The 15,589-nt window shown below is 30.6% G+C and overlaps 1 protein-coding gene across 3 annotated transcripts in view; it reads left to right on the forward strand.

The window, feature by feature from the left end:
* LOC148234832 (homeotic protein ultrabithorax-like) overlaps positions 1–15,589 on the forward strand; it is a 193,527-nt gene that overhangs the window by 148,513 nt on the left and 29,425 nt on the right. The window lies entirely within an intron of this gene.

Genomic DNA, 15,589 nt, shown 5'->3' on the forward strand with positions numbered 1-15,589 from the left:
TATATCTTCATGATAAGATTAGTAGTTATTGTTTTTCTTAATAAAAATGATACATGTTTTCATATTTTCGGGGACTTAAAAATATTAGGCACTAAGTAATAATACAATTTTTACCAATAATATAAATTTCATGCATATTTCAAACATTTTATAAAATAATTTTGACTTAATTTTCATTTAAAAGTCATATTTAGTGTTTTAGAAGTATTGCTATAATACTGTAATCATTTACTAATACTGAATTTTTAAGTAATCTAAATAGCGAGATTTACTAAATAAAACTAATTAAATAATCTTAATTTTTATTCACGATTTATTGTCAAGATACTATTGTTTTTAACTATAAAACCAGTTATTGCAACTACTGTGTAAATAACAACAATCAGTTAGATATAAGGCTAAGAATAATTCATAAAAAAAATGGAATGCTATATATATTTCTCCCACGGATGAATTAAGTATTTTATAGTTAATTGTAATAATAATTCAGACAATCCACAGTAGAGTTTTTAAACCCTATATTAAAATTTGATTCAGAATTTAAATTTACATATAGGGAAGATCGCTAATTTTCTAATATTTAGCACTCGTTCTATACTAGTATTAAGCAAATACTTTATAAAAAAAAATTTTGAGAGAATTGTCCGAAAAGTATGAAATTACTATATTTTGCCTAATAACATCATTTACAAGTATTTTATATTGCTCTGATTGTTATAATCATGTTATATTTATTAAACCAGTCTATTTAGAATGTATTTATTAGATATTTTATGATATATTATATTAGAGAAAAATCGAAATATTAAAAGAAGAAATTCGGAAGAGGAAAATCTAATGGTATATTTAAAATAATTTAAAGAAAAACTTGATGTCATAAGTAGAGAACCGTAATTTTGGGTGTGAGTTTTTTTATTAATTTTATGTGAATTCTGTTTAAATGAATTACATAATTCGATAAGGCTGACCTTATTATACCAAAGTTAACTCCATGATAACGATCTACAATTTCACGATAAGTTCAGTTGAAAAATCAATAAATATGATAAACAAGTTAATAAATAACTGATTGCTTTATTGATATAAAAAGTTAATAAAACTTAGATTGTACTCTAGAAAATTGGCACAATCAAAGTGAACCCAATATATGCATTGAATTTAATTTTTAGAAGTATAACGATAAAATTTTCCATTGCACTCGTTACATGTATATTTTTTAATAGAATTTTTGATTTTTTATCTTTTTGTGTTTCTAATGTAGAAAGCGTATTTTAAAATTAAGTTAATTTTTATTTTTCAGATCAAAAAGCCGCATACTATGTCTTTAGAATTTAATTGCTTCCTCTTTTTAATTCTAATTTTTAAATACAAAACCTTGATCATAATTATCTGAGCGATGTACTGGTCTTAATTGATTTTACAATTTTTTTGTGAGGGTGCTGCTAAAAATAATATTAAGTCTGCTTAGTTAATAATTGAAAATAATATTAATATATTATTCAATGTCTCATACCCACACTTAGGGAAGTACTGCCGATAATATTACCGCATTTATACGGCCGATCACGTATCAAATGACCATATCCTACACATCATTAGAGTCACAGTGCACTTGATGTTCTTTCTGTCATTGGTCCAAAAGGAAAAGAAATGCACGAGGGGGATGACGACTGCAATATTAAATTTTTCAATATAGTGCAATATAGGGTGAGCGATAAAAGTAATAAAAAGCTAAATCTTCCCACATTTTAAAGTTGGATTTCTTTATAAATAAAACAACGTAAGAAAACATCTCTAGAGATGTCACGCAGCATGTTCGTTATATATAGGATGTGAAAATACGCTCACTCATTAGTACGTGTAAAAGGTAGTCGGGTTTGTCGGCACGACTTTTGTTCCCGTACACGCTGTATATATTAAGCTTAAAAACGACATACGCCAACAAGTATTATGGGTATATAAATATAAAAAATACAATTATATACATTTATTCGTGGCGTAACGAGCGTCGCGTTTCGCCACAGTTCGATTGTTAGATTATTAATACATACAGAAACCTGTGCACTTGCATAAATCGTTTTTGTGTGTATGTAAAGGGTAGTTGGAAAGTACACGCTTACATAGAACGAGTGTCGTTTGTAGGCGACGCTCGTGATTTGAATTGAATTAATTACGTGTCGGAGCTTTCGGTAAATAAGCTACCCGCTTGTGCAACATTCTTCGTTTTATTTTTACTTTGCCAAGTATAGAAGAACACGAAGATACAGAAGAATTCTCCGCCGTGGGGCTCGCCGCTGGATTCTCACGTACAACGTACAGGGTGTCCCAAATATATTATGGCATAATTTCCAATATGAACTCAATCGAATATGCATCAATGGTTTACCGGGTAGGCTTATAACTCAACCCCTTTATAAGTTGAAACTTTTGACGTGGCACAATATATTATTGTACATAGATCAATTGCGGCCCGAGGGAAACTGCGGTTAGGGGAGACTATAAATCAATATCCCATTACAGGGCTTCGATGAATCGATATCGAATTTGATTATTGGCCCGGTCCAATCTAGGACTGCTCTATTGTTCTAGGGAGGAGCTGCTCTCGTTTATCTAGATCGATGCTTCAAGACGGCCCGTGGATTGCCAAGAACAATAAGCGCTATTGTTCGTTGCTCTATCATTTGTTGAAACAATACAAAGTGACAATCGATTGTGGAGCTTAATTCCTGATCGTTGTCGATAAAAGTGTGTTATTAAGATTAACGATTTTATTTATATATGTATTTATTTAGAATTCGATTCAAATTCTATCGTAATCGTTAACCATTTTTCTCAAGCATAACTCGTCCTCGAGAGTCGCAAATCACCGCCTATATGGTAATATCTAACAAGTTTTGACGGTGTTTTAAATGAGCTTATGTCCAATTACGACCTTACTGTAAAAGGGCATCGCTAATGATATACAGTTTCACCCTAGGCGACTTGCAGAAGACAATAGCATAGCTTCGGTTCGGTTTTCGCTCTTTCTCTCTCTCAAGTACCACTATTATATTGTGTATACGCTGCACTCATGGTTACACTTTTCGATCGGCTCTCAATCGAAATCCAATTATTTTATAAAAGCAAACGTCCTTATGACCACACCACTTTACCAGAGAGGAGAAGGCGGGTTTTGCGTTACGACCACGTTTTCGTGATCGTAAATAACACGACACGTTCGGAATATGAATTATTCCGGTCTTTTTTTGCCCGGCCAGCCGGACGGACTTGGACTTGGAACTGGAAGTTCTTTCAACCCTTCGTTTGCCAGTTGGTACAAAATGAATCATACATAAGGCAGACTACTAGCAAGAAAAGAAATAACTCTACGGCGTATGTCACGGAACGATTCAAATGCGATTTCTTGTGCCGCGAGGGAATTTTCTCGATATCGGCTTTAGAACGCGAGTGTGTGACTTTTTTTCATGCCATGAAATTCTGATGAAATTTATAAATTCTTAGTTGAAAACATGCCTTGCGTTATACTAAATAAGGGCACGAATTTTATTTTATTTAATTTATAAAAGAATGTGTATCACTGTACGTTTGGAAGGAATTTTTCCCAGGGACGAATAATGAAGCTACATCTTTAACGAAAACGGCGTGCGATCGTTCTTTCGGAGAAAACTCAAAAACGATCTACCGAGAAGCTTTTTTACAATGTATAAACGTTCCATTTAACTTTCAGTATATAAAATAAAATTAAATAAAAAAATAAATATAAACGCTAACACCGTCCGGCGCTTTTCATCGGCGTCACGTAATTTCACTTTCGGGGCTTTATCAAGGCGCTGTCTTGTATAAAACGCGCATTAATCTCAAAGTATAATCTGGCAGACTTTATGGGACTTTCTTATTTTAGTGGTTCAACCGAAAGACGACGTCCTGGTATTTTACGCACACACCAAACAGTGTGTGTGCAGCCTCCATATAAATATCCTTGTTAGAGTGACTTATGCCAGCGCCAGAATTATCTCGGCACCGATCGTGATTTATTGCATGCGAAAATAACGCTTTTCATATCGTAATATGTATACATATACAGGCTGTATTTGTCAAATGCTAAAAAAACATATTTATTTAAAAGAAAGCATATATTAAAACATACTCAAGTTAATATTATAAGATCTATAATTAAACTTCATGTCAAATAAATGCATCCTGTAGTAAATATGATAAATATAATAATATATTCATAAACGAACAGTGCCGTAGAATATACCTTTAGAAAATTTAGTCGTGATTTATTACCACAGCCTTCTCTGAATAACTCATTATAAATTATGAAAATTACGGTCGATATTGATTTTTATTTTCGAAAGATTAAATTTTATTGTGTGCGAGTGGCCCATAGTTGCGGATTGTTCTCGTATGAATGACTCGTGTATAGTCCATAACAATAGATGCAGTCGGATAAGCTCCGGTGAAAACGGATTCAAGCATAAACTGTGCTTTCCGAACGGACTTTTGGTTGAGTTATGTAACTGGGTTGAAAGCTTAATTAACTGGAATATAATAAATTTTCGACGGCAAAATTTCACAAAAGCAAAAATATACGAGTCGGCGAGCGTTTAAATGTCGTTATTTAGCGCGTTTGCTAATCGATACTGTGTGTGTTTGCAAATGTCCGTTTTTGCGCATCCCTCTCTCTATAAACAATCCCCAAATCTACGACACAAAATAATTTAAAAAAACTCTTCAAAAATATTTAATCTAAATTCATGTGAGATTTTTCTGAAGTACATTAATTAGCAATTATATGAAACTCTTAATATGCCGATCGGGATTTAATGTGTGGGATAGTTTTATTTTAGTATAATTACGTATACACGCATGGTATAATTATCTTAAACGTTCACAGAATTATAATATGAACAGAATCTCTTGTCTGTATAAATTTATTTATTATACATAGGTATGTTCGTGTCCTTTGGGACGAACGTCGCGTTCCTCCTTATACAGTTAGCTGAAATCCAGAGGACTGTTTTCTACTCGCATGATGTATAAGATTGCTTGGAACCGGTTGGTTCTCTCTTTTCCCTCCGAGTGAATACCGACGTGTAGGCTTTTTTCTACTACGAGAAGACGTAGTGTGTACGAGAGAAGTCGTTTGGACCGACAACTCAAAATGGGTCCAAATTCCAGTTAATTAGCCGAATCGCTGCGCCGGCACTTCTTTGTTCCTGCGAATTTTACTAAGTGCCAATATGGACATGAAATTTCACTTATTCACCAAACGAAAGCATCGCTTATTTCAGATATGTACCAATTTTTGTAAAGCTTTTTGAAAAAGCGTACTATTTAAACAATATAAAATAAACGACGAAAATTAATCTAGAATTTCTCCATCGTTAATTAATAAAATATTTTATTATGTTCCAATAATAAAATATAATTTTTTATATTCTGCATATATTAATAAAAAATATAAAAAAATAGTATACTGAATCATTTTAGATCAGTATCAATTTTTGTAGTCGTTTGAAAAACCGTAATCAATAGAAAATGAATGACATGGAAAGATCCCAAATTTTATTAAAATATTTTAGTATAAGCTTCCAATATTTCAATATTAATTTTAGATCTTATAATCACTATAAAATATTCTGCAGAAAAAAAATATCAAAACCTACAAAAATAACTAAAATTTCAAGTTGAAAGCAGATTATTTCAGATGAGATTTTAAAGAGCCTATTGTAAAATCATACGATTCGAGAATAGATTTACAATTTTCCCCCCCTGTAATAAAATATTTTTTCAATACATTTGTATAAGTTAACAATTATTAAACATAAATTTAAGATCTTATTTACAACAACAAAATATTCTGCATATAAAAATAGAAAATCAAAACAAAAAAAACTAAAATTCACATAGTAATTAAAAAAAATTAAGCAAATCATTTCAGATTAATACCGATTTTTATAGAACATTTTTTAAAATCGTTATATTTAATTATTAGAAAATGAACGACAAAGGTGAATCCACAATTTTACCATTTATTAAAATATTTTAGTATAAGCTAAATATTGATTTTAAATCTTAATATCAATAGAAAATATTCTGCAAAAATAAATAACTATTTCAGATGAGTACCATTTTTTGTAGAGTATATTTTCCTATCATATCTAAGAATTTTAATTGATTATTTTTTTTAACGAATCATATAATTATAAGTTTTTTAATGTTTATGAATTTTAAAACATCTCCAAAGCGAACATTCATAAATGTAATATCAGGGTTGTGCAACATTTGATTCAATCCAATCTATTTAATCTTCTCCGAATTTATATTATATACCACAAATATTCCGTTAAATCTGTAAGTAAAGTTCTCAACAGTTTAATCTCATTTGCTTCAGATTATTTAGCTTTAAATATTTTATATATAAATATATTTTTAATTCCGACATCTTGCGCTTTTAGGTATAAAATCTTCCGTTTTTAATTCACCATATTATCATAATGGCTTTCGGCTGCATTTGCATTGAGACAATTAATACGACCGCAGCAATTTGTAGATAATTATCTTGGTCCTGTCATAAAAAAAAACAGAGATGATGCAGTTTCTTGTATCGCATTTTTGTCATCTGCCCTGGTCCCCGGCCATCATTATATCAGACACATAGTTATTTTTCCCTTCAGCAATTCGAAACACGCACGTCTTGTCTACCTCCACTTTTCTACATTTTATATCTTGTGTGGACGCTTTTTTTTATCGTCGACCTTCTTCTTTGTATATGAAGTCCATTTTAAAATTCTTGAACGTGGAAGAACATATCTGTATATGAAAAATAAAAATGACGGAATCTCACAATGGAAGCGAATACGTATTTCATATACGTCTTCCATCTAAAGCTGTGTTTTAGGATTCTAACGTTAAAAATTTACATCCAACTTGCGAATTTATGCAAATATTATTTATCGAAGTATGTACTGTGCAAATTGCTGGTTGCTTTATCGCAACCGCTAATACCGCTCCGAAACATGGCACGAACAAGAGCGCCAAATTAGCTCTAGAGCGTCTCTAGACATTCTATCTATACCCACTGTTTTTTACATCTGAAAATATTTGCATCAGCATATTTGGCTTCCCGTTCTCGAAAAAAAATCCAACTGCAGCAGTCTCAGCCGCGGGCCAAACGCGAAAATATGATCGCCGCGAATCGCCGCATAATATCTTAATTGCGATTTTCAACATCGGCCAATAATAACAGCCTGGTCAGGACATTGGCCAGGACGAGCCTGATTGCTCCGGACCCGAGTACTGAATTTTAATACATCTCAAATTGGACGAGCAGCGGGCGCGCACACACATTAAAATATGTAAAATAGCCCATCTCACTTCTCTCCCGTGGCCTGGGCGTAAAAAAAGCTCGAGCTTAATTCACTGTGGCGAATTGAATAAAACGCCGCCATTTTGAGATCGATATACGTGGTAATAATGGACGTGCGTGGTCGTAAAGCGCCGCCGCACGGGAAGCTCTTCGTTCGATGCGAAAAAATAATTTTAATAATTAATATTTTTACTAATTTCGTCTCGGTTTGGATAGTGGCCGATTCACATGGTCCGATTGTAAATTAAGCTGACGGGAAATTAATGAAAATGAACGTCTGCGAACGGAAGCGTTCGCCGAAATAAGCATGTTTATTAATTAGTAATTAAACCCATTCACGACAAGATTTACATAGATTATTTAGCTAAAACATCTAAAGAGAATTTGATTTAAATTAACAAACATAATTATGTTGTTATCATATCAATATTTGGATATCGTAAATTTTAATTACGATCATAATCTTAACCTCATGTTTCAATGCAAAAACCTTTATCGCGATTTGCTATTTAGATAATTATAAACATTATGAAATATATTTTAACAAGGACATTGCATATACCACAAAAACATAGTGTAGAAAAAATAAATGTAAATGGTATAAAACGAAACTATAGTTTCTTTATAAAATAAAATGGTATGCGGAAATGTAAAGCTCATTATTAAAATAAATATTATTAATTTCTGTAATCAATTGCATTATACACGTTTTTTTGCACATAGACATGACTTCCTAAACTACTGTTTTTCAAATCTTGTTTTGCCAAAAATACTTATTTTTTGTGCATTTTTACGATTGATTACGACAAACAATAGTTCAAAGCTCAAATAAAAATAATTGAGAGTAGAATTAAAAGTTGATTTGTGTCTTAAAAACTCCGATAAATTCCTAGTATTTTTTACAATTTTTTTATTATAAAACTGTTGTTTAATTATAATTAATTTTAAAATTATTGTATGTATCAATATCAGAAATCAGAAAATAATATTTTTTTTTTGTATTAATATTATAATTGTTTATACTTGGGTCTTTATGATTTCATAATGCAGAATTACAAAAAAAATTAACAAGGACTTATAAATTGTTTTAAAAATGGTTTTAATATAATTAATAGTTATTATTAAAATTAAAAACATTCTAATGGAAAAATATTGTTTGCTAAATATAGCAGATTATGTGTCGATAATCAGTAGTTAGTTTATTTTAATAGGCGTTTATACTATCTATAATATATGTAAAATAACATTTTTTATACCGCCACTAAAACAATATGGCGGATTTAAAAGTATGTGTGTTAACAATAAAACTTATATTTTTTAATATTTATAAAATATACATATTCTTTATTCAGAAAAATATATATTGAAAGTTCTGACTTTTTATAAAAGTAGAGATATTATTTTTTAACTTGATCGTTCGGTATTTTTAATGCAATATTGTTACTAAATTATTAATAAAAGTGTTTTATTATTTAGATTAAAAAAATAATTTAGTAACGCATTAAAAGTATGTTAAGAATAAATTTATATTTTTTAAATATATGTTAAATTATTATAATTATTGAAAGGGGTAGTTTTCATTATTTTTGTATAATTTTATTTAGCAATTATGATTATTTTATATTAATCTATATCGCTTAATATTTGTTAATAATAATAGAAATTGACGTATTTAAACCATATTTTTGTAAAATTAGTTCTGGATTCAATCCACTAATAGGGGAGGAATATGTGATTGTATTTTGGTACAATGGGATGTTATAAAAAATATTTTATTTTTAAGAGATACGAATTAAAAATAACCTAACCATAATGTTTTTACTCGTAAAATATATTTTTATTATTATCATTTTAAATTTATTTAACTACAATAATTAAAATAGGCAACAATTTAAGGATCAGTACAACAGAAACTTCTGACGAATAAATCGTAAAGCTCTGATTGTGATTATTAACTCATTATATCGACAATAAAAATATATACAATACAATTTCATTTTGTGGCTAGTAATGTTAAAATTGTGTCAAAATTTAATTTTAATACCTAACATTTAATATCAAACAAAATTACTGATTAACTGTACTAGAAATTCATACGAATAACAACTATCCAGTACCCACATTTATATCGATCCTGTTTATTGTAGAATAGCTACGCTTAAGTAAAATAGGTGTTTCTCAAATGTCAGTATACAATTCCCCGATGCTATCATCTCGAGAGACGTGTCGGTCGTGAAGTATGATTACGTTTGTGCAACGTAAACAGCCGCACATCGTAATTCATCATATTATCACAATTCATAATAACACATCGGGGCGTAATGGTCATTTGTCGGCGCAAGCGGTCATTTTTAACCCTTTCGCATTTGCATTCGGTAAACGCCCAAGCGGACGATTCCTCCTCTTCGCCGACTATCGACATTGTAATATAATTCCGGAGGCTGTTCGCTTTTCCTGACTTGCCCGCTCCAAATATGAAGTCTTTATTTATTGCCATTACGAACGGGGCTCCGGGCCACGACGAGACTCAATTTCGACTCGGAAAATGTATTATTAATCAAGGACATGACCGTTATTGAGTGCTTGGGAATGCCAATGGTGAAACAACAGTTTTATATAGCTACGCATTGATTGCGAATTATGGCATTATTGTGTGGAAATGCGCTTAATTGGACGTTCATCGTATGATAAACATGAGTTATTGAGTGTGAGCTTTGAACGTCATTTATATAATAACATGAATATGAAAGAGAAATTAGTAAAAAATAGACGCATTGCGGTTTCGTGGGTTAGTCGATTCGATTTAAAAATAGTATTGCGCATTTACATAATAATACACATGTATATGATCGTTGTTATGAAATTGAACAATATTTCTACGTTGAGGTCGATAGATCAAATGTTAACGGTCGATTATAGCTCAATCAGGTTTTTTAACTAGATCCAATTGCGATAAATCCAATTTATAAATGATGTATTTAAACTGTCGCTCGGGGCTGCAATTTATCCTTGGAAATTACTGATGTAATATATTTTTTCAATGAAATCAATGATCTCGTTGAGTTAACGATACGATGCACTTTTACGTAATTTTAATCATTAAGAGCACCGCAAATTCATAAAAAAACTTAATGTATGTATATTTTTGATCGTTTCGTAAATAAAAATCGATTTTCTCACCGCGGCCATATTTGACGAAACGCCCAGTCGATTCGGTGGTCAGTTCGAGTACATTTTATGACGATAATTATTACAATTACCGCCCCTTTTTCCCCAACGGGGTCTCAAGATTCTCTACTTGTTTTTTTTCCATTTGTCTGCAATTTAAAAGCGTCCATAAATTCGGCTCGGTTCGAAAGGGTGTTTCAAAACCGCGACAGCCATATTGTTTCGAGTTACACGCTTGTCCGTATTTATTGACGAGCTTCTGTTATGTACAAGTTTCGGCAATAAAGCTACCGTGCTACACGTACACCGTGGCCCGAAATGTTTTAGCCATTCGGGGCGCGATTATTATAAGAGGTACACGCGCTGTGTGATGAACCGCAAAATTTATTTTTCAGTCTCGCTGAAAATTACCGACAATTTGGGGGTATTAAACGGCGGCTACTGGTATTGCTGAGGTGTATTAATATGAATAAAAAATACGGAGGATATTATGTATACATGCAATATTTTTGGCGCACAACAATGTCGGTACTTTAAGTGTTAGCTGAGAAAAAATGTAAATGAAAATTGTATGGCATTTGAAAGTCAAATGCGTATAAAGATAGATGGTTTATATATTTGGAAAGCTTTTTTAATTGTAGTTATAAACTATGTATGTATAAAATTATATAGTACCTTTATTTTGGATCTCGAAATGATGCTAGTTCTACAGAATAAAATACAAAATCCTATGATACAACGTAATATAAAAAAGATGAAACTAGCTATTGATATGCTTAGATCATATTTCAGTCTAAGCTCTTCACTTAGACTTTTCTAAGTCATTAAAATGAGAAATCTTCTCGTGTAAATCAAATTGAGATTGTGAATCGCATCACGCCTGATTAATACGACTATAATGCGTTCTGGGCAGGACTTTGGATAGATAGACTTGATTGCGCACGTCCTGATCTATTTAATCTGCACGTGTGTCCGCTCGGTAATGTATGCGGACGTGAGAGATTAATATGAAAGTGTCGGACAGGTACGGCGCACCAGCGGGGAAACACGGCTTCCGAATTAAGCGTGATAAATGTCAGGGGTCGCCAACGGCCCAGGGGTGGGCACGTTTGGCCCTATGGACATGTTTACGGCCCGCGTGTCCTATTGTGGGCGGAAACCTGGCCCATAGGCTTACCTGGGTGCTCGCTGCACTTGCCGATCGGTGTTTATCACTTTTGCGTACGTTTTACGGCCTCAAATTTGAAAAATGGCCGCAAGCCTTAATTAGAGATACGCCAAACCCGCTCGGTATTTACAATTGCAAAGGACGTGATCCGAATGTTTGTTATGGCTGTATCAATTTTACGTGTTTTAATTGGGGGGCACGTTTTGATTTGACGTAATTGCCGATTGTATTTTATATTAAAAAAAATAATCAAATTATAATTGCTTGTCGAATTTTATGTATCGTTACTTTTCTTAGCTATATTTTATAAAAAATATAGTCTAAGTTTTAACTTAACTTTATTGTAATATTTAAAGAAGAAAATTTAGCAATTTATTAATTTAATATATTTATTAATTAAGTCGAGGAAAAGTTAATTATTTTATTTTTAGGCTATTTTCAATTGAACTTCGGGGACAAAACATTGTATAAAGACTGCATTACATGAATGGTTGGTGGCTGGATTTCAGGAGAGTTAAGACTTTTGTTGTTTTTCCAAATTAAGACTTTTATTGTTTAAATAATACATTAGTAATGAGAAAAATGTAAAATATATTTGTTTTCATATTAACCTTTATTGTTGTATAAATTATTAAAAACATGATTTATTAAGATTGAGAGATGGTTAAAGAATAATATAGTGTAATTCAATATTTTATTTATATTTATAAAAAAAATATTATATAAATAATTTAAAATATAAAATATTTAGGGGTAATAAAAAAAATAGTATTTTAACGCCTTTCTTCAATTATTGTATTTATATAAATAGTTCATAATATAAAATATTTAAGAGCAATAAAAGACAGACACCAATTATATTTCTGTAAATACAAAAAAACTACAATATTGCTTTATTTTATTTATTGTGTATGTTCAATGAATATGATAAGTCGATGTCGTAAAAAATATAAAATAAGGCAATTAGAGTAGATATATTAGTTGTAAAAGTATAGTACAATTTTTATATTAGTTAGAATGTATTATTTATTAATAAATAAAGATAAATATAGATTTAATACTATAAAAAAATGGTAGATTGCCATTCAAATATAAGTAAGGCTAAAAAAATATTGTACTAAGGTGTGAATTTATATAATATTATTCCTAGGACAATACAAAAAATATAGATCTAGTAGATTTCGTTAATGTAAAAAATAATTAATTAATTCATTAAAAATAATTATTATTTGTAGTGATATTTTGCATTATTTCATTAAAAATATTTATTATTTTCAATGACTTAAGTATTGTTCCTGAGAATTTACTATAATAGTAATATAAAATAGATATTGTCCAACAAAACTGAGTCACGTAAATTCTCTCATGATAAAATGCGTTTATATTAAATATTAGAATTAACAATAATTTAAGACTTTAGATCTTTTGACTATAATACTAATGAATAATATATATTGTCCAATAAAACTGTGCCACAAAAATTATTTTATGAAAGTTGTTGATAATAAATAAAGATGCATATCGATTTAAAACTAAAAGTAGCGATTAGTTAAGGGTAGATAGGTGTTAAAAAATAAGTAAGGCTAAAAACATATTCTATTAAGATGTAAATTTATATAATAATATTCCTAGGACAAAATACAAAAAATCGTTAATGAAATAAAGAGATACTTTTACACAATAAGATTTTTCTGCTACATTGACAAAGATTTTTCTGCTATAACATTGTTAAAACCAAACTAAATTTTGGCTAATATATATCATATTTGTGGCGATATTTTTACTTATTTTATAAACAAATAATGTTTTCAATAACATAAATATATTTAGTCATTGATTACTCATATATTTTTATTTGCTATAATCTAATAAAAAATAAATATTGTGCAACGCAATTTTTATGATAATTAATATAATACAAAATAAAGATGAACATTAATTTAATACTAAAAATAAAAATAATTAATTTTAAAGAATATATGTATAAAATGAGTATTTTACAAAAGTGTTGATGTGTATTATATAATCATCACCAGAAATAATTATTTTAAATTATATAATTATCTGATTTAAAAATATATAAATCTTATTTTCAATGACTGGTCATTCTTGAGAATATCTTTTTACAATAGTACTAATAAAAAAATGTATTATCCAACAAAACTGTGTCACGAAAAATTCTTTTATGATAAAATTTCATTGTTGTATCACATAACGGTCTCTAACTATTCACGACAATTTTGTCGTGAATAGCTTTTTAGAGAAAGTATCCATAATTCATTTTTTAACATTGCACAAAGGTGCATATCTTTCAATAGATAACCAACGTTAGAAAGTATTTTTTAACCGCACAGGTAGTCCGTTGTCCTTTATTCTCATCACATTGTTGATTTTGCGTAGCTTTCACGCTAAAAAATAATCTATTATACCGTCTAAAACGCAACATCAGCATTGTCTATCTGTTCCGAGAAAGCTTTCTTAATTTTCGAGGCACTTTCCACTATTCTTGCTAAACAGTCAGTTCGAACTATTCAAACGATTCGCACCTCTAAACCTTTTACGTTCCGTGCTTGTAAATGAATAATATATGAAGTGGTTTAACTTCGACTATTGTTGCATCGCATGTGCCGATATTTGAATAATTTATTCAATTCCATCTTGTTTCCGATTGCATAAACATACAAAACCAGGGTAGTTTAGACTTTCGGTAAAGTGAGTGAAAATTAATTTATAGTTGGAAGCATTGAATAAACAACCGCTTCGGAAGATGCTGAATTATGCAAAAATTATAAACGCACTGTGTCCCGATATAACGTCGTTAATTTATATGCGCGTCGTTTATATCGGGAGAAATTGCTTATTGCGCGGTGAATCGTGATACGGTTCGTAATTAAACCTGAACCTCTCGAAGATTGTTAAAATTATATGCAAAATTAAAACCCGACCTTTTACGATCGCTAATAAACGCAATTTTATACCTACTTTTTGAAGGAATAATTTGCGCAAAAATGAATCAAAAATATACAATAATTGTTTTGTAGATAATTATAAAAAGTAATTAAGATGTTTAATTACATTGCTGTGTATTTTAATTGCTTTTTTTATATTTCAAAAGGTTATATAATTAAGTAATACAGAATGACCTTTTGAAATATTCTATCTATTTTTTTATTATGTTTAATATATATTTATTATTTCAACAATATTGGCTGGTGCATCTGTAAAGCTTATTGGATATTCGAAAATAAAAAAGATGCATTAAAATGCATTAGTCTAGTGATAATTCACGAATGCAGCAATGCGTTGCGCTGCAGATTAAATAACTAATCCCGACTGCAGCGGCAATAGCAGAAAGGGGGATGAGTAAAACCAAAATTCAGGGTAAAAAATCACCAATGAGAGAGAGAAGTTGCAGTCGGATAGAGCCACATTTAGCACACCCTGAGGAATTACTCTCACTCTGTAGAATAACATAGTTAAACCAAAGCACTCTCGGCGGTTATGAATCACCGAAATCGATATTTTCGCGTCCATCGAAAGGTTCAGGATATGTGGCAGATTCAAAATTGCTCCGAGAGATTCGGATCAGTATGTATTTATGCGCATTTCAATACAATTCGTGCAGAGTGCGTTTTTTTATTATCCCGAAGCGAATGTATGTTTGGATGTACGGTTAGAAATTGAATGAATAATGGGGATACGTCGACAATCTGAGTTGGCGATCTTGCTGCGAGAGAAAACAATATGGATGAGGTGTGAATATCGCATATTGGAAGAGAGATAAGGCCAAGAGGCTTGACCCATGACTATATTATGTACAAAAGTTACGGTGGATATGATGCGAGAGATCGAGTGTCAGATTAAGAAAATATATAATA

The sequence above is a fragment of the Plectrocnemia conspersa genome, unplaced genomic scaffold, assembly GCF_051122295.1.
Source record: "Plectrocnemia conspersa isolate PC_06_02 unplaced genomic scaffold, ASM5112229v1 ptg000005l, whole genome shotgun sequence".
NCBI lineage: Eukaryota > Metazoa > Arthropoda > Insecta > Trichoptera > Polycentropodidae > Plectrocnemia > Plectrocnemia conspersa.